Source organism: Balaenoptera borealis (assembly GCF_965194805.1).
Source record: "Balaenoptera borealis genome assembly, chromosome: 5".
NCBI classification, from domain to species: Eukaryota; Metazoa; Chordata; class Mammalia; order Artiodactyla; family Balaenopteridae; genus Balaenoptera; species Balaenoptera borealis.
This window is the reverse complement of record NC_138862.1, coordinates 84,381,855-84,401,326: the sequence shown is the minus strand read 5'-3', so window position 1 is coordinate 84,401,326 and position 19,472 is coordinate 84,381,855. Positions and strand designations below refer to the sequence as shown.

At 40.7% G+C, this 19,472-nt stretch overlaps 1 pseudogene across 1 annotated transcript; it reads right to left on the bottom strand.

Annotated features, from left to right (window-relative positions):
• Positions 1 to 12,610: 12,610 nt before the first annotated feature.
• LOC309629707 (actin-related protein 3 pseudogene) lies at positions 12,611 to 18,675 on the bottom strand (annotated as a pseudogene). Its single transcript has one exon. The product of its transcript is annotated as an actin-related protein 3 pseudogene (transcript).
• Positions 18,676 to 19,472: the final 797 nt, after the last annotated feature.

The following is a 19,472-nucleotide window of genomic DNA, read 5'->3' as shown; positions in this document are numbered from 1 at the left end:
ATTGTCCTCTTCACACACAAGAGCCAATAAAAGCAGTATTCCAGTGGGTCACCTTCTAAATAGGAAAATGGGAATATTTACCAGAGCCAGTCTGTCACCTCAAGGTACATGTGAATCTGTTGATTTTAGCTGCTCCACACTCATGGTAGAGGAACGGACTTTGCAGTAACAGCTGAGACTGTAGGGCCAGCAACGGGAAACCGTCTGGCCCATCACTGATGATGTCACAATGCCCTACTGTCCCAGGAGGTCCATCCTGGACCTCCCTGCCTGGCTCAGCTTGGTCCTTCCTACATGATACTGTGGCTTAGCCCAGGTATCTGTCTAGAACAATTCTGGTCAGTTGCAACGAGTGAATTCATTGAAATCATAATGACTGAAACAGTTCTACAGGTAGCAGGCTAGATGATCAACTAGAATCCCAGGCGTTTGTTCCTAGGTACTTTTGGTGTCCTCATCATTTTCCACTGATGATGACACAGGAAGAGGTGGTACTGAATCAAAACCTTGCTTTTCTGTCTTTATTCAGTGGATAGCTCATAAGACATGCAGATTTCTCTGGGACCTGGTATTCTCAAAATGAAGAGACTGGGCTGAACTGTAATAAGTTTCTATCAACCCCTAAGTTTGTTTGATTCCTTTCTGGTAGACTATCATGAGCTGTCCTCGAATATCAGGAAAGCAGAGCTTGTCTCATTTATTCACTCATTCATTCATTGTGCAGAGTATGAAGCACCTAAGCTAGCACCACACTGACAAATACAATGCAAACCACAAACGTGAGGCACATATGACATCTAAGTTTTTCTAGTATTGAAATTTTTTAAAAGTAAAAAGAAACAGGCTTCACCTGTTTTGTTTTTAATATTTAATCCAAGATAGCCAAGATATCAGCATTTCAACATGTACTCAATATAAAATATTATTGAGATATTTTTACTTTTTTTTTTATAGTAAGTCTTTGAAATCTGATGTGTATGTTACACTTAAAGTCATCTTAATTTGGACTAGTCACATTTCAAGTGCTCAGTTGCACATATGGTGAACGGCTACTATATTGCTCCGCACTGGCTTAGGCAGTGGCTGGCCTGCAGTGGATGCCCAACAAATGGGAGTAATAAGTACTCTTACTTCCCGGAAATAGATGAAAACCAAAGTAAACCTGGAATGTCAATATATAACCAATAGTAGCACAAAAATATTTAGCATTTGGGAAGCTAACACAGTTCAATTGGAGGAAAAAAAATTGGCAGGAAGGCAATAAGAATTATTATTATATTTTTTTTTTGGCCATGCCACACGGCATGCAGGATCTTAGTTCCCTGACCAGAAATCAAACCCACAACCCCTGCATTGGAAGCACAGAGTCTTAACCACTGGACCACCAGGGAAGTCCCAAGAATTATTCTTTAAATACGCATCTATATCTGGGATAAATGTTTTCAGTGTGTATAGCAGACTAGGAAAATCACCTATACGCATTAATAAATGTCGACCAAACACCAATAATCTGCCTGACCCTGAACATGTCATCCTATTAAATATAATTTCTGCATTTTTCAATCAAAAGTAGACATATTAAACACTGAAATGCATTTCACAAGCACTTTAGAGTTCTGAGGTGTTTTCCTCAGGGCTACACACTAAGTAAATGCCATTTTTTCTATTTCCTTCAAGATATGTCACTCTTTTCAAAGAAATTATTTGGGATTGGAGACGAGAGAAGAGTTTGGTGAAAGAGAGAGTTTCTGTGCAAATACTGTAAAACTAAAAAAGTTAATATCAAGGTCAGTTTAGCCCTACAGCACTGTGAAAGAGAAAAAAACAATTGAAAAATGTTAATGTGAGATTATCATTTTGAAAATAAATATACAGAAAGAGGAAGTCAATGAAGGAATCTAAAGATGAAACCCAAATGGGTTGATCTGTTGTGGGAGACCTGGAAACACCCTTCAGGACATTTGGGAAAGGAGATGACAGGGCAAAGTTCTTTACAGATGAAATGTGACCTGGCCACCCTTAATTGACCACAAGTGAAAGAAAAGAAAATGTGGCTACAGATGACCACTTTGAAACAAAATAATGAATTTTAGAGAACTTGAAGAGGTCCCTTGATTTTGTTGATAGTCTGACCTGGAAGAAGGGTGCGGGGGTTAACGGTTGAGTGGAGGGGAAGCAAGCATGAAGGTCCAGGGTCAGGCCTGACGGGTGAGCTCTAGGGAGGTGTTGGTGACAGCATAATTTGCAGACTAGGTCTGGCTGGAAAGAACAGCCAGAGGGAGGGGTTAGGAGAGAGGAAGGGATTATTTTCATTCCTGATCGATAGGATACAGTGCTACAGAGTAACAACATAGCTGTGAAATGTGTAAGAGAACACCTGGCTCAGGCTGGGCGGATGTGACAGGGCCACATACCTTGGGTGATGTGTATGGCTCAGAGCCCAGGCTTAGTCCACTTCCCCCAGAGCCAGATGTTTCATGTGTTTGGTTGATCTTGTGGCTGAGAAGTGCCTAAGATTTGATTCCAGTCTTTCAGATGGATGATTTCTCCAAAGAAATAATGAATAATATTGTCAGTTATGAAGGTACTGCAGTTGGAATATTTTCTTTACATTATATGAAGTTCAGATCCCCTTTTTTTTTTTAACATTTGTATTTCTCTTATTTAACTTACAAACTGAGGAGTGGCATCAGCTTTAAACATTTGAAATAGGTCTATTTCATGAAAATTTCAAGGGGTTACATGAAAAAGTCACAGACTAAGACAACGGTGTTCTAGTCTATCTCCATATGACTGGGCAAATTATACCTGTCTCCTCGGAGCCACAATTCCTCAGAATGGCAAATTTGGATGAGATAAATTCTTGGTTCCCTTCCAACTTCAAATCTGAGCTTTGCTCAAAATTCTAGGAAGTATAATTGTTCTCATTCAGTCATTTATTTCAACATTCATTGAACACCTACATGTCAGCCACAGTGTGAAATACTAGGAATATAAAGAAAGAACCAAACAGTCCCGGCATCACTGCCCACCCACCCCAGGAACTTAGGATCAGGCAATGTGGAAGCTATGATGGTTGAAGAAAGGGTCTTTGGGAAGGTTCTACAAGTCCTGCATCTAGGAAACCCAACAGGCCTATGGGCACAAGGCTGTGTGTAGCAGGAGAGCATGGGCTTCAAGTTACTTGGATCTTCGCTTGAACAAGATTCTACTGCTTATTTTGATGGTGATGTTGGCATATTTCTTAATATGAGCCCCAGTTCCTTTATCTCCAAAATACCTACCTCAGAGTATTGTGTGAAAAGTCAATTAGACAAGAAAAGACCACAAATAAATGTTGGTGAGGATGTGGAAAAAAGGGAACACTTCTACACTGTTGATGGGACTATAAATTGGTGCAGCCATGGTAGAAAACACTATGGAGGTTCCTCAAAAAACTAAACATAAAACTACCACATGATCCAGCAATTCCACTCCTGGGTATATAGTGAAAGAAAAAAAAACACATTAATTCCAAAAGATACATGCACCCCAATGTTCACAGCAGTGTTATTTACAATAACCAAGATATGGAAGCAACCTAAGTGTCCATCAGCAGATGAGTGGATAAAGAAGATGGAAGAGTCTGTATACACACACACACACACACACACACACACACACACACACACACACACACACACACGATGGAGTACTACCTCAGCCATAACAAAGAATGAAATTTTGCATTTGCAATGACATGGATAGACCTGGAGGGTATTATGCTTAGTGAAATAAGTCAGACAGAGAAAGACAAATACTGTATGTTATCACTTATATGTGGAATCTAAAAAATAAAACAAATGAATGAACATAACAAAATAGAAACAGACTCACAGATACAGAGAACAAACTAGTGGTTACCAGTGGGGAGAGGGAAGGGGGGGAGGGGCAATATAGGGACAGGGGATTAAGAGGTACAAACTACTATGTATAAAATAAATAAGCTACAAGGATACAGCACAGGGAATACAGCCAATATAGCCAATATTTTATAATAATTTAAATGGAGTATAACCTATAAAAAGTTTGAATCACTATGTTGTAAACCTGAGACATATTATATATTATAAATCAACTATACCTCAACTATGGCAAGAACATGAAGGGCTTCAATATAAACCACTTGTCTCACCACTTGCCTGCCTGGCGGGCACATGTCCACTTGTAAGCCTTGGGATCCCTCCTCTCTCTGGCAACAGCCAGGGACATTGGTCTTATAGCAAGAGAACACAGAAAAGAAAGAATAGGAGAAAGGATACTAGTAAAAAATTATTTACTAGCTCATGCAATTTTATGTGTAATAATGCTTATCAATGAGAAGGAGATAAATCATCTGAAAGAATATACATTATTTTTTTGCTACCAAGTTTCTTTTATAGGAGCCTTGAATGATATAATTTTATTAATTAGAGCTATTACCCCAACTACTGTTTGGAAAGGTAGCAATGAGGATCACAGACCATTTTCAATACGTAAAAAAGTCTAACAGAAATGGTTTAGCTAAAGAAAAGCTTTCTACTGCTAAAAAGATTGAAATTCTTTCCTTTTAGCTGAGACTGTTTTAGTTCGGGATAGTAATACATGTTACTCCAAGCTCATTATGAACTGCATGTGTTCTTTCATTACTTAAAAAAAAGTGGAGGGACTTCCCTGGTGGCGCAATGGTTAAGACTCTGTGCTCCCAATGCTGGGGGCCCGGGTTCGATCCCTGGTCCAGGAACTCGATCCCACATGCATGCTGCAACTAAGGGTTCGCATGCCACAACTAAGGAGCTGGTAAGCCACAACTAAGGAGCCGGTGAGCCGCAACTAAGGAGCCAGTGAGCTGTAACTAAGGAGTCGGTGAGCCGCAACTAAGGAGCCCACCTGCTGCAACTAAGGAGCCCGTGAGCTGCAACTAAGGAACCAGCGAGCCACAGCTAAGGAGCCCACGTGCCACAACTAAGGAGCCCGCCTGCTGCAACTAAGACCCGGCTCAACCAAATAAATAATAAATAAGTAAATAATTTTTTTTTTAAGTGGAGAAATTACTTGATGACTTCTTAACAAATACATGTGGTTATTTGTTTAGGAGAAAATTGTTTTAATACCAAAAGTCCTTGTTGATAGAAATAATTAAGGAGAATCTGAAAGGATAAAGAGCTTGGGAACCACTAAACTAGATAGTAATAGATATTAGAATAGATATTATAAACTGACCTTTCAAAATATTAAAAATTTACTCCCTTCTCATTGATGGGATCATCATGTATAGCATGAATCTAAAATCAAATAATAGTGGCATCAGATTTTCTATTTAGTAACAGTGACTTGAATGATTACAGTGACGTAATTCAATGAATTAAGGGGAACAATGTCAACAAAGAGGGAATACAAGAAAAGGAATATCAGTAGTTTCTGAGAGTGTACCAGGTTTATACTACCAATTTCAATTTTAATTCAAAACAATTCAAATCAAAAGAAAAATGAATAATTTTCACCTTACTTGAAAAACTACAGAAAATTAAGAGTTTATTTTGTAATTTTACATTTGTTTTGCTGGAAGATTTTTGATTTGGAATTTTTGTGTGTGTTAGTTATATACTCTATTGATTAATTCAACCCAATGCCAAGGAAGGCAGGAATTGAGATGCTGGCAGGTGTTACTGCTTCTAATAGACATAGTATATAAGAGAAGAGCCAACCGGTTTCCACATTGTGGTTTCAATTAGAGCTCAGAATGAATAAACTCACCCGAGAGAATTCAGGATTCCACTGGCCCTGAGGAAACTCATAAGATGAATCATTTCTGTTTTATTCCCAAATAAACATAGATTTTAAAGCTCAGGCAGGAGTCAAGTTTCTCACTAACCAAGCTGCTTTGTCAACATCTCCCTTCCAGGTAGATGCCTCTACTGAGACCCAACCATAGGGGTCTGGTAGAGGTCCAGGAGGAAAGTGCAAGCAGGTTGGCCAGGGGTAAAGGTGGAGAGGGTTCCAAATGGTGTGATGGGTCATTGAGGCTCCAGTCATATTTATGTTTTGATATCACAATAGAAGGAAGACTACATAAGGTGTAATAATTTTTCACTCTGAAGGTTCTCAAATATATACAAAGTACACCAAATGGTATAATTAACTCCCGTATACCCATCACCCAACTTCTACAGTTTCATCTCAAGGCCAGCCTTCTCTCATCTATACCCTACTCATTCCCATGGCCTGCATCATTTTGATGCAAATCTCAGATATTATTAAAACATTTCATTCGTATTTCAGTATCTCTTCTTTAGGAAAAAAAAAAAAAACCCACAGTACCAGTAACTCATCTAAAAAATTAACAATAATTCCTTAATATCTTCAAGTATCCGTTTTGTGTCTACATTTCCCTCGAGTGTCTACACATTTTTTAAGAACATAAACTTTACTTAGAAAGTTAATTAACTCAGGTTTATGTTCTTGATTTCCTAGTAAATTATAAACTCCTTGAGCAGAGGGACAGTGTTTTGTTTATGCCTGCTTCTGAGCGCTTTGCTGATACTTATGCCCAGATTTCAAAGTAAAGGTAATTAATTAAATGCATAATAAAAGAGCTTTTTATGACTTTCCATGTAACTACATTCACAAATCAGAAAAAAATCCTCACAGTACCTGTTCGGATTTTCGGTACAGGAAATAGGGACAACATAGATCCTCAATTTCTTGAATTAAATTGAAATGAAAATGTCATATATAACATGGGCAGTTGCAAATCTGAAACATCTGGCTACTAAAAATCTCTTGATAGCTGTCACAATTTCTGACAACCTGAGAAACTGAGTCTCTAGAGAGAATCTGTCAGTTTTGGCATACTATCCACGGTCACCAAATAAAAGTAAGAGAATATCCCTGATAGGAGAAAGATGCATTCTATGAATTTTAATACAAAAATGGAAGGTTTGTCTTGGATTAAATCAAGGTAAATAGTTTTGAATATCTATGCATGAGGGATTTTCCTTTTTGTATCATCTCTCCACCTGTTTCCCTCTCTCACTTCCACCCCAATACTAGTTCTTTTTTAGAGTGGACAAATAAAATATATGGGTTTATAGGGAAAAAAAAAAAATGAGGGATGTGTATCCTTAAGCATATGATCCTAATAGAAAAAAAGAAAGCTTTGTACATCAAAATAAGTGCTGCTTCATTTTATAATAACAAAAACTTAAAATAATCTGAATGTCTAAGATTAGGAAAATGGATATATAAATTATACTCTGTTCAATTACCAGGAATAACTAAGGAATAATTATGACGTTTTTAAAATTAGGATTATGAAGACCATGTAGCAACATGGAAAATGCTTATGATGTGTTAGGTTAAAAACAATCAGGATTGAAATTTTATGAACATTATGATTTTAACTATGTAAAAAGTGTACCTGTAACTAGAAGACTGAAAGGAAATACAATAAAGTAATAATAGTGGTTATGTTAGTGTGGTGGAATTATGCATGATTTTAAAAATATTATATGCCTGGCCTTTAGAATATGCTAAATAAATAACAATTTCTTTTGTTTTTCTGTTCCCTCTACCTAACGTTTTTAAAAATTGTATGATTGTAAATTAAAAATTTTTAAAGCTAAAAATGGTATTAAATTTAAATATATTTTCTTCTTTTTAAAGTGTGTATCCAGCTTAGGGACTTCCCTGGTGGTCCAGTGGGTAAGACTCTGCACTCCCAATGCAGGGGGCCTGGGTTCAGTCCCTGGTTGGGGAACTAGATCCCGCATGTGGGCCGCGACTAAAGAGTTCACATGCTACAACTAAGAGTCAGCATGCCACAACTAAAAATCCCGTATGCCGCAACTAAAGATCCCACATGCTGCAGCGAAGATCCCGTGTGCCGCAACTAAGACCTGGAGCAGCCAAAATAAATAAATAAATAGAGAAGTAAATACATATTAAAAAATTAAAAAAAATAAAGTCTGTATCCGGCTTATATATATATATAAAACAATATTTATATTTTATATTTTTAGTTATTTATATATAAAACAATAGTGAAAGAATCAGATTAACTTTTTAAAAATGGTGAAATAAAATAAAATATAATTATTTTATTTCATTAAATTTTACTTTTTACTTAAATATTAAATACTATAAAGTATTTAATAACACAATACCTAACAGGGATCCTTACACATTTAGGCCCTTGACATATATTGGCTGAATAGATTTGAAAACACTCATTCATTCAACAAATATTTGTAGATGATCTACTTCCCAATGAAATGAGTTTTTTGTTGTTCTTTTTTTTGGCCACACCATGCAGCATGCGGGATCTGAGTTCATGACCAGGGATAGAACCCGTGTCCCTTGCAGTGGAAGCTCGGAGTCCTAACCACCGGACCGCCAGGGAAGTCCCTGAAATTAGTATTTTTGCTGACTTAGAAAAGGGTCAAATGATTTTTTAAATTATGAAATATGCATGAGAGTACAAAAAACATAAGTGCACAGCTTAATAAATTGTTGTAAAATGAATCCCCACCAAGGTTAAGAAACAGAACATCAGCAGCACCCCAGAACACCTGCAGTCCTGATCCCAACCCCTACCTGCACCCCAGTGGTCACCAGGACAGAGCGGGAGGTGCCAGGACACTTGGGAAGCTCCAGGGCCTGGACATTTGCTTTCTGTAAAATTTGCAAAAGTAAACACTTTCCCACCTTTGGTTAAGACCTCTGTGTACTTTCATAGCTAATTTTGTATTCATAATTTCACATTTTTTTCTTAGAGTCGCCCCAAATTGTATAATCTTCAGGACCCACAAAATCTGAATCTGCCCCTAGAACCACTATCCTATTAGGTATTGTTTGCTTCCAGATGGATTACACAATGTAAAACTGTCCGTTTCCCAATTTAGAATGTTCCAAATAGTTCCATGAGCACTAGCCCTTGGCTGCCCAGAGCTACTTAAAGGGAAGAATTGACTGGCCTTTCACAGGATAATGGTACATGGTTTCGGCTGGGGTTTCACAGCTGTGGAACCCCAGAGCTGGGGATAGACCTCGGCTTGGCTCTCTCTTCTTTCTGAGACAGACATACGTCTCAGTGATGCACAGAGAGGGAGAAGGCCAGCCTACCACCTCCCGGACTAGTCTCTCCAAAGTAGAGTTACTAACAGAAGCCTAGCTTGTTAGGCACACACAATATTTACAAACCTGAATAGTTTGCCAACATTTAAAAATCAAGAGATTTCACGTGAAAAGTTGGCTTTCTGACTTCTTTTAAGTAGTTGGAAGATGTACCCACTCTGGACCCACATTCCCACACAGCCTGGCACTGACCGGGTGGAGCTGAGAAGCAGCTGCTTTCTGAGGCCAAACCTCCTGCCTGAACCCATGACTTCACTTACAGGTGTTATCTGGGTATTTGGTCCCTTTAGGCATTTGTATTGGCATCTTACCCATTACCTTGTATTAATACAAAATGGTTTCTTCAGTGATCTTTAAAAATTAAATGTAAAGATAACAAGGAACAGGGACTTCCCTGGCGGTCCGGTGATTAAGACTCTGTCCATGCATCCAATGCAGGGGGTGCGGATTCGATCCCTGGTCGGGGAACTAAGATCCCACATGATGCACGGTGCAGACAAAAAAAAAAAAGAAAGGATAAAAAGGAACAAATTCCCCCAAAATACTCCATGATGACTTTCTTGCTAATGTTTCCTGAACCCTTTACAATGGTGCTAGCAAGATACTACCCCAAATGGAGTTAAACTGTCTAAATGTACACAAGATGAATAAAATTAGAAACATGCAAAGGTTCATCTCAAATGAAATAATTTCCTCATCAGAAGCAGTAAGAAGCAGCTAAGCATAACTTTAGATCTGTAGTTGTTTAATTTTAGGATGTATCAAAATCTTACCTGGAGATCTTGTTAAAACAGATTGCTGGGTCCCATCTCCAGAGTTTCTGATTCAGTAGGTGTAGGGTGGGACTGAGACTTCGCATTTCTAAGAGGTTCTCAGCTATTGCCCATCCTGCTGGCCCTGGAGCACTTTCTGAGAACCACTGAGGCATGCTACTCAGTGTGGTCCCCAGCCTAGACGCCTGGGAGCTTGTTAGGAAGGAGAATCTCGGGCCCTCTCTTGACCAGTGGAATCAGGATAGGCAGGTGGCTTGTAGGAACATTACATTTTGAGATGCAGTGAACTAACTTGTCATTTCCAAACCTTCCTGGGGCCTTTGTTAACTATGCAGAATGCCAGGCCTTTTCCTTAGAAATTTATTTAGAAATCGTTTTTTTTTTTTTCTTTTGGCTTCACAGCAGCATCTGGGAACTTAGTTCCCTGACCAGGGGTCGAACCTATGCCCCCTGCATTGGAAGCGCAGAGTCTTAACTGTTGGACCTCCGGGGAAGTCCCTCAGAAACCTATTTTTGTCAAGCGCTCCAAGTGATTCTTAACATCAGGAAGGCTTAGGGAGAATAGGCTAATGGTGGTATTAATAAAACTAAAGAAAGAATATATTTTTAAAAACAAGGATCAGCAAATGAAAATTTTAAAAATAGAAATTCCAGGGGAGAAAATTGGTAGCTTGTCTTCAACCATTTGGGGCTCTGTAACCCCAAACGGTATGCGTTCTTTTTGTGGAGAGAGATGAATCAAATTGTCAGATCTTTTACCATGCACCAAACTGCTTTTATCTGGGTCCCTGCTCATCAAGAAGTCTCATTATTATAATTTGGCTTCCAAGTGTTTTTTTTTTTTAAATCACAAGGGACAGAAGTTGTTGTGACTCACATGGTCTATATGAGTGTCGCCCAACAGAACTTTCCATTACTGTGGAAATGCTCTACTTCCTTTTTCCTAAAATTAATTAATTAATTAATTAATTAATTAATTTTTGACTGCATTGGGTCTTCGTTGCTGTGTGCAGGCTTTCTCTAGTTGCGGTGAGCGGGGGGGCTACTCTTCGTTGCGGTGCACGGGCTTCTCATTGCTGGCTTCTCTTTTTGCGGAGCATGGGCTCTAGGCACGTGGGCTTCAGTAGTTGTGGCATGTGGGCTCAGTAGTTGTGGCTCATGGGCTCTAGAGCACAGGCTCAGTAGTTGTGACACACGGGCTTAGTTGGCCCGCAGCATGTGGGATCTTCTTGGATCAGGGCTCAAACCCGTGTCCCCTGCATTGGCAGGTGGATTCTTAACCACTGCACCACCAGGGAAGTCCTCCAAGTGTTTTTCACACCAGGAGAAACACGCCAGTCAAATCAATATAAGTATTCTCATTTGTGACAGATACATTTCTCACTGTGAATCAAGAAATCATCATTAAGGTATTGATATATTTTTCTGTGGGTTCTATTAGTGTCTCTAAGAGATCAAACCACTTTTGTTTTAATAACAAAATCAAATTTCTGTGCACATGTATATGGTGTTCTGTTGGAGGAAGGAGCAAATACTTTTGCCCATAAAGTTTTCTTACATGTGGATCCCACTGTGTAGTTTTAATGTTTTTCATACATCTCTTTAAGCAGGTCAGATTTTTTGTTGAAAGGAGAATTACATTAGCAAATAATAAGTGTGCAAAATATCCAAGAATAAACATCTAAAAAAGCAAAGAGTTGATAAGGAAATTGTCTTTTTAACTCTTTCAGCGTTTATAAATGAAATACTGGCCTTGGTGAGTCCTATCTTTTCCCTTAATCTGTCTTCACAATTCTCCAGGAGGAGGGTAAAATTTTACCCTTCTGCTTAGAAGAACTAAACTGTCACTGAATCTACCTACGAAGTACATTTTCCCAAATATCAGATGTTTCCAAAGTCCTTTCAAGGAATATAAATCTCTCAGAATTGTGGACCTCATCACCTCCATCTATCATCCAATCGCTGGGAAGTTAACACATTCCCAGGGATTTTCATCTGGGAAATTAACAAATTCCTTGTTGATGTTGAAACACGGTATTTCTATTGAGGTTTCAGTGGATAATCTTATTCTAGAAATGAGGCCATCAGAGGATTGGTTTGTTTGGAGGATAGTTTAATGTTAACCCCCATTCTGAATAGAACAGTTTTTATTTCCAAGGTTCCAATTACACCTTAAGTTGCGCTGAGTTTTTAAAGGCGACTGATCTGGCCAGTAGCATGATTGTGATCCTCTGGTCAAGCCAGTGTTGGGGCCCTGGTACCATTAAGTTCTCTGGGTGAAGATCTGAAACAGTGAGAAGATACTCAGCCAAGGAGGGAAGGCTTTCAGAAAATGGGTAAGAGTGTAGCCGAGCAGGACCCTATGGGGCCTTCCCGGGACAGACCCCTCCCCCATATTCTCTGCTTTAGCTCCTCTCTCGAGTAAGTAGATAATTGTATCTGATGCACATTTCCCGAGTTATTTTACAGATGTGAAAGTCCCCACCAAATGGAACATGTTAAGTACTTGATGATCATGAGCACATGGCCCCCAGGCCTACTGGAGCCTGAGGATTGATAATGTTAACCCCTGTGACACCACCCTGTTGCCTCACCATCAGCCAATCAGAGAACTGTGCACCAGCTGATCACTTGTCTTGAGACACACCCCACCCCACCCCCCCTTTAAAAACGCTTTGCTGAAAACTTTCAGGGAGTTTGGGGCCTTAGAGCACGAGCCACCCATTCTCCTTATATTGGCAACTTTACAATAAATACTGCGCTTTCTTTCACCACCACCTGGTATCAATAGATTGGCTTTACTGCAAATGGGCAAGCAGACCCCAGTTTGGTGCGGTAACAAGAGTGGAACATAAGTTGTGGATGAATAAAATTGCCTCCTTCACCCACCCCCCCCATCCCCCGACCCCTGCCCCGGCCTGGCTACTTCAGGAGACAGCATTACATAGTTAGAAAGCAGAGAATTTTGGAATGAAAAGTCTTGGTTTCAGTTTTGGTCCCAGTAACTATGCAAAGTATGATCGTTTTGAAGTTTCTCATAATTTCAGTTCCTTCAAATTTCTATGAGGATAGCAGTGTTGATACCTCTCTTGGTGATAAAATGTCAGTACATCATAAAATGCTTTATAAAGGTGCGTTGTTACTGTGGGCACAGTAATAATACCTTCAAATACTGGTGGTTTTAGCTTAATTTTTTTTTCAGTTTTAACTTATTTTCATCACCTGTTCTTTATGATCCAGATATTTTAAAATGCAATGAAAATTAACTTTCCATGATATGTCAGGGACTGGCAGTAAAAAAATTTTCAGACTGCAAATGAGTTATACAAATGAAAATATCAAATGGAGATCCAGTTATCAAAATGAAAGCACTCAACATATTAAAAGTTCACAATTATTTGTTTAGAGCACATAAAAAAGTCAGCTTGCTAACCAACTGTCGTGATTTTTAGAGAACTACTGCAGAGGTTTGAAGAAAATAGATTTATTAGTTAACTTATAAAAAGATTAAAGAGCTTGAAACAAGTATTGAAAAGAAACCTGTGGGCTTCCCTGGTGGCGCAGTGGTTGAGAATCCGCCTGCCAATGCAGGGGACACGGGTTCGAGCCCTGGTCTGGGAAGATCCCACATGCTGCAGAGCAACTAAGCCCGTGAGCCACAACTACTGAGCCTGCGCTCTAGAGCCCGCAAACCACAACTACTGAAGCCCACGTGCCACAACTACTGAAGCCCGCATGCCTAGAGCTCGTGCTCTGCAACAAGAGAAGCCGCCGCAATGAGAAGCCCGCGCACCGCAACGAAGAGTAGCCCCCGCTCGCCGCAACTAGAGAGAGCCCGTGCGCAGCAACGAAGACCTGACTCAGCCAAAAATAAATAAATAAATTAATTAATTAATTAATAAAAAAAGAAATTTGTGCCTTTATTAGAATGGTGTTAAGCTTTAAATATATCAATTTGGGTAATCAAATTATTCATTTTTTAATAAGAAATGACACTGCAGAACTGCAATACTGGTCCAACAGTCTTGTCTTTACTGTTCCTTTAAAGCGAGAAACAGAATGCGAGGAATCAGAAAGCACTAGCAGGCATCAGTTTATCCAAGATACTAGCTTCTTAGTTCCAAAAGCACTTGCAAAGAAAACCATTGGGGGGCACAGGGTATGGAAGCACTTCATAATAACTGGAATCCCATGAGTGTGTGTGTAAGCCAAGTCTCATAGGCTATTTTTTGTATTTATCCTTTACTTGGTCACTTTTTTCCCCTCAAATACTAGTTTTTCTTTGACTTTTTTTCCTCAAAGTATAAAAAGTATGAAATATAAACAAGCTCTTGCATTACACACTTCAGAGTGTACAATTCAAGCATTATAGAGCTATCTATATACCGATAAATCCCATCAAATCCTGGATAATTCAATAATATACAAAATACCAGGGCACAGAAAGAACTAAAACACACTTCTTTTTGTTACACATAAGATTCAAATATTCAATCTAAAGAAAATCACTTAATCATTTTGGCTCTCCTCTACATTCGCACGTTGATATACTTATTAAAATATTCTATATAATTATGTTTAGTCTTATTATTTCAAGTCAGGTTTACAACCTCAAAACCAGCCATCCAGACAAAACAGGTAATCAGAAAGATTATTTCTTCCCCACCTCCCTAACCCCAATAACTATGAAGCCAATTTTATGACATGACTCCAAACACTGGATTGTGACAACAAATGCTAGGTCCAATTTCTTCATCATCCTTTTTGGTGTGGCATGCTTGGTAGAACTCAGGCGTGGAAGCCAGCATGGATCCTCCAAACCAAACTGCATATCACTGCATGTGGTATGTAATGACTTGTACATCAGTAGGTTTTGGCTTCAATCTACCACCACTCAATTGCCACTTAATTTCAGCCTGGCATCTACAGTTCTTTTCAAATCTCTTTGCAAGCGACATCTGAAGTCCCTGAACATGGTTGAACCTCCAGAGAGGACAATAGTCTTGTAGAGAGGACGTCTGACATCAATAGGACAATTCTGAATTACTTCATCTACAACTTCTGAGATAGTCTGAGTAAAGTCTGCATTAGCAAACTCTGGATGAAAAAAAATTTCAGGTCCCAAGAATCTCTCATATCCAACATCAATGGAAAATTCTTTCTTTGAGATAGCATTGATTCCAGAATACTGTTTAATTCACTTTGATCCATCTGTATCATACTTGTTATTCTTTTACTAAATCTGGGCAGACATAACTATAGCGCTCCTTTACTGCCTTAGCAGTTTCCAAGGATCGCTCTGGAGGAATTCCTACTTCTCGGTCTCTCAGCAATTGCTGAATAAAATATGTTATATCTCGTCCTGCGATTGGAATGTACTTAATACAGCTGCCAAGCACATACCCTTCAGCCACAGGGATGACACGAGTGACACCATCTCCACTGTCTATTACTGTACCGGTCAACGTCCGTTCTCCTACTTGTCTGGCGGTCCAGGATGCAGCTAAGGCAAGAACAGCCTGTACAGCAATGTACAAGCCTGGAACATTGAAGGACTCAAACATTATTTCAGCAGTATATTCCCTGTTTTCTGGAGTATTCAGTGGAGGTTCAGTCAAAAGAAAATAATGGTCTTCAGGTTCTGTCCTTAAATATTTAAAGATCACTTGCTCCATAAACCTTTCCATCAAGTCCCGGTCTTCAACTATATCATGGCGGATTGGCCACTTTGTTGCATATGTAGATTTTTCTATTGCTTCATCACCAGTGAAGAAGTCTAGGTCATCAACACCTTTCGTCACCCTCCTTTGAGCTTGATTACCCACTTTTGCTGACTCCTTAATAACAATACAGGAAGGGATGATAAACTGTGGTTCCGTATTTCCAGCATATCCTAGTTTTGCATACCCTGTGCCACAGTCCCCCACACAGGCCGGCAGCCGTCCCGCCATCTTCCTCTTCACCTGCTGCTGCCATCTGCTCTGTGCTGGTTGGGGCCAGGGATGGGCGGCGAGAGGTAGAAGCTATCTGACCATCCACGGCCGGGCCGCCCTCTCCATCCGGGGGGGGGGGAGCCGGGAAGCCAAAGCAGTAGCGAGAAAGCAGCAGGCTCGGTCAGCGGCTTAGCTTAATTTTTCAATACTTTATAATTGGTCTTTGACCCAGCAATTCACTTCTATGAATTTATCCTAACACATATAACTGAGTATGTGCAAAATAAGGTATTGTCAAGTTATTCACTGCAGCATTTTTTTATAATACCAAAATGTTAAAAACAGTCTAGATATCTACCAATAAGGGTCTGATTGAATAAATTATATCCATTTGGTGGAACAAATGGAATACCATGCAGCTGTGAAACAGAATAAGGAAACTCCCTATATATTGTTATGGAAGGATCTCTAACACACATTATTAAATAAAAAAGCAAAGTGCGGAATTTGACTTCTAGTGTAGAAGGGAGAAACAAAGGAAAAGCCGTCAAGAAACGATAGTCAGCAGAGTGCTCTTCAAGGGATATACCTGACAATCTGATACATCTCTTTGAGTTGTTTGCAGGAACTCAGATCCCCACACAGGTGGTAACTACAAGCTAAGATCCCAGACTGGTCAGAATTTGGGGAATGATGATGTTGACCTTTTCTGACCCTCGTGACTTCAATCAACTAAAGCTTGGACTCTGCCAAGCTTGGCTCCAGTTCTACACTGACTTCTCCTCTGCTCCAGCCCCTTCATGAATATGCATTCACCACCCAAGCCCCTTTATGAATATACACGTACCCTTAGCTTAAAAGGTCCCCAGTTTTGCTGTTTGGGGAGACACTGCTTTGGGAAAGATCCCAGTGTTCTCCTTACCTGCTGCAAGTAATAAACACTTCCTTCTCCCAATCTTTGGCTTGGTTGTGTCTTTTGGCCCACCGAGGTGAACTCAGTTTTCGGGTAACAGAAAGATACACAACAAACAATAGTGGTCAAATAGGGAATTCCCTGGTGGTCCAATGGTTAGAACTCCACGCTTTCACTGCCGAGGGCGCGGGTAAGGTCCCGCAAGCCGTGCAGTGCGGCCAAAAAAAAAAAAATAGTGGTTAACTACTGGCAGAGGTGAGGGGACTGTGTGGGTGGGAGGGAGACTTTCACTGTGTATCTTTTAATATACATTTTTGGATTTTGAACCATGGGAATATATTACCTATTCCAAAATTAATACTTATTTGAGAAGAGACTAACAATATTTTCATGGCTAAGGAACTAAAGATCTATGGCTTATCTTGCGTGTAAGAGCTCTTCAGTAATGATTAGATGTGTTGTATTAGGGTGGGATGACTCCAGCGTTAAGGTGTGTGACGGGTCAGGCCTGGGGGAGGAGCAGGGAAGGTCGAGGGCAACTGAGAATGAGAAGTCTGTTTAGCTTCAGCAAAAAGCGAAGCTCCGCGTGGGGCCAGATGGGTAACCGGGGAACAAACTTAGGCGGGTGCCGGTCTGCATTATAATTAACATGAAGCCTGCTTTCAGGAATGGAGAAAACCATGTGCTTTTATGATATAGGTGGTCATGAGAAAGGAGTAAGAATAATTGGGAACACAGAGAAGTCCCAAGTTACCTTTCTTTGTTGTTGTTGTTAGCGTTTTTAAAAAATTTTTTCTGGGGTGGGAGTGGTGTATTTGGAATGAGAGTTATTTCACATCTCATCAAAGCGTTTAGCAAAATACTAACCAGAGGTGGTACGAACAGAGAATGTTAGCCATCTTAGGAGGGAGGGAGTTACATCTAGGCTGTGCTTGGAGGTTTAAGGGGAGGGCAACTCACTGCGGGAGACTGAGCCAGTTAGAGGCCCAAAGACATTGATTCCTAGGATCCAGCAGATGGGAGACAAACGTCAGGGTGACAGGGTAATCACTGGTATCAGGGCTATGATCTGCTAGCGGCCCAGGCACCCCCTGGTCCAGAAGAAATGGTGTCCCCAGGGTTACTCACAGGGAGTGGGGGTGGGTAGGCAAGAATGCTCCTACCCAGCTGGAGACTTCGAGAGAGCCGCGGGCAGGGCTTCCTTGGACGCCCTATAGTCAGAGTCTGGTAGAGAAGAACCCCTAACCCCACGGCTGCAGCTCCCTGGGGCCAGCCCTCAGGGAGCAGTGTGTCATTAGCAGGAAGGGACTTACGACCCAAGACTCCGTGCTCTGGGCTCGGAGCAAAGCATTTGGGGACACCCATCTCCTCCCCTCTCACCACACGGTTTAAAATCACATTTTCCTCTTCCTGGTTATTTTGAAGCTTAGTGTGAATATCTAGGAGTGCTTTCTGAGATCCTCTGATGAAAGGTGCAACAGAAGTGCAAAGTATTACTCTCAACACTGTAAATATTTTAACGACAACAGCAGAAGTGCCATGTGCAGGCAGAACACAGACGCACATTCCAACGTCCAATATTCCTAAGAGAACTACTGGAGAGTTAAGAATGGTACATGTGCAAGAGAAGCCAGTCACAGAAGAAAAAAAGAGATAGTTGAGCTAAGTAAGAGACTTCCCTACAATGCTGCCCAGCGGAACGGTAATGCCCACTCAAACAGGCTTCAGCCAGATACCAAGGTCTCCCCTCCAAGTACCAGCTACACACGTGCGTGACGACTGATGCGGAAGATGGAGCAAGCCCAGGCCCAGCCTTTGCTCAAGAGGCGAGCTGCTGCTGGGAGTGCTTCTGTCCCATTAGCAGGCAGGCTCTGGAACATGCCAGCCTGGCAGCCGACTGTGGCTGACGGTTGCGGGCGGGGGGGGGGTGGTGGCTGATGGAGGCTTCCCCTGGCAGCACCACAGTCTGCCTGTGGTCGACAGGTGCCTGGCTGGCCCTGGAGCAGGCTAGAGCTGAGGGAGGGAGTGAAGAGAGGGGATAGGGTGATGCATGACCAGGCAGGATTTTTCACCACATGGGACCTGGGAATTTGGCTGGCAAGGATGATCAGCTGGGCTTAATTTAGAGCAGTTTCTCAATTGCTCTCAAGCAATAACTGAAGTTAAGAAATTAATAACTACCAGGTGAGTGTAAATGATGTTTCAAGCACAGTGCTAAAGTCAGCCTCTGTATTTTCTCATTTAATCTTCACAACAACTCTGTGAGGTAGTGCTACTACCCTCATTCACAGATAGAGCTCAGAGGAAGTAAAGGACGTGCCCAAGACACTACAGTAAGTGGCAAGGCTCAGATCTGCATGCAAGAATTGCAATTCCAAAGCTGTTTTGTCTACAATGCTATGTGGCTTCCTCAGTGACTAAAAAGCAATCATCAGGGCTCTTAGGTTTTGTTTTCTTGGTTATTACAGACCTAAACACACTGTATCCAAAATGCTATTGCCAAAGATAAGGTAACAGACGACTTTCTTCCAACAGTATGGCTCAGGTTTTGATCCATCCCTATAAATGGATCTTATCCAAAAGAAGAGCTACTTTTAAGTCAAGGAGATGTATACCGAGGTCTGTCTTCTGGACCTGGACCACCCAGGCCAGGCTTCCATATTTGGTGCCTCTTTTGGACACACTGTCTCCAGTCTCCCT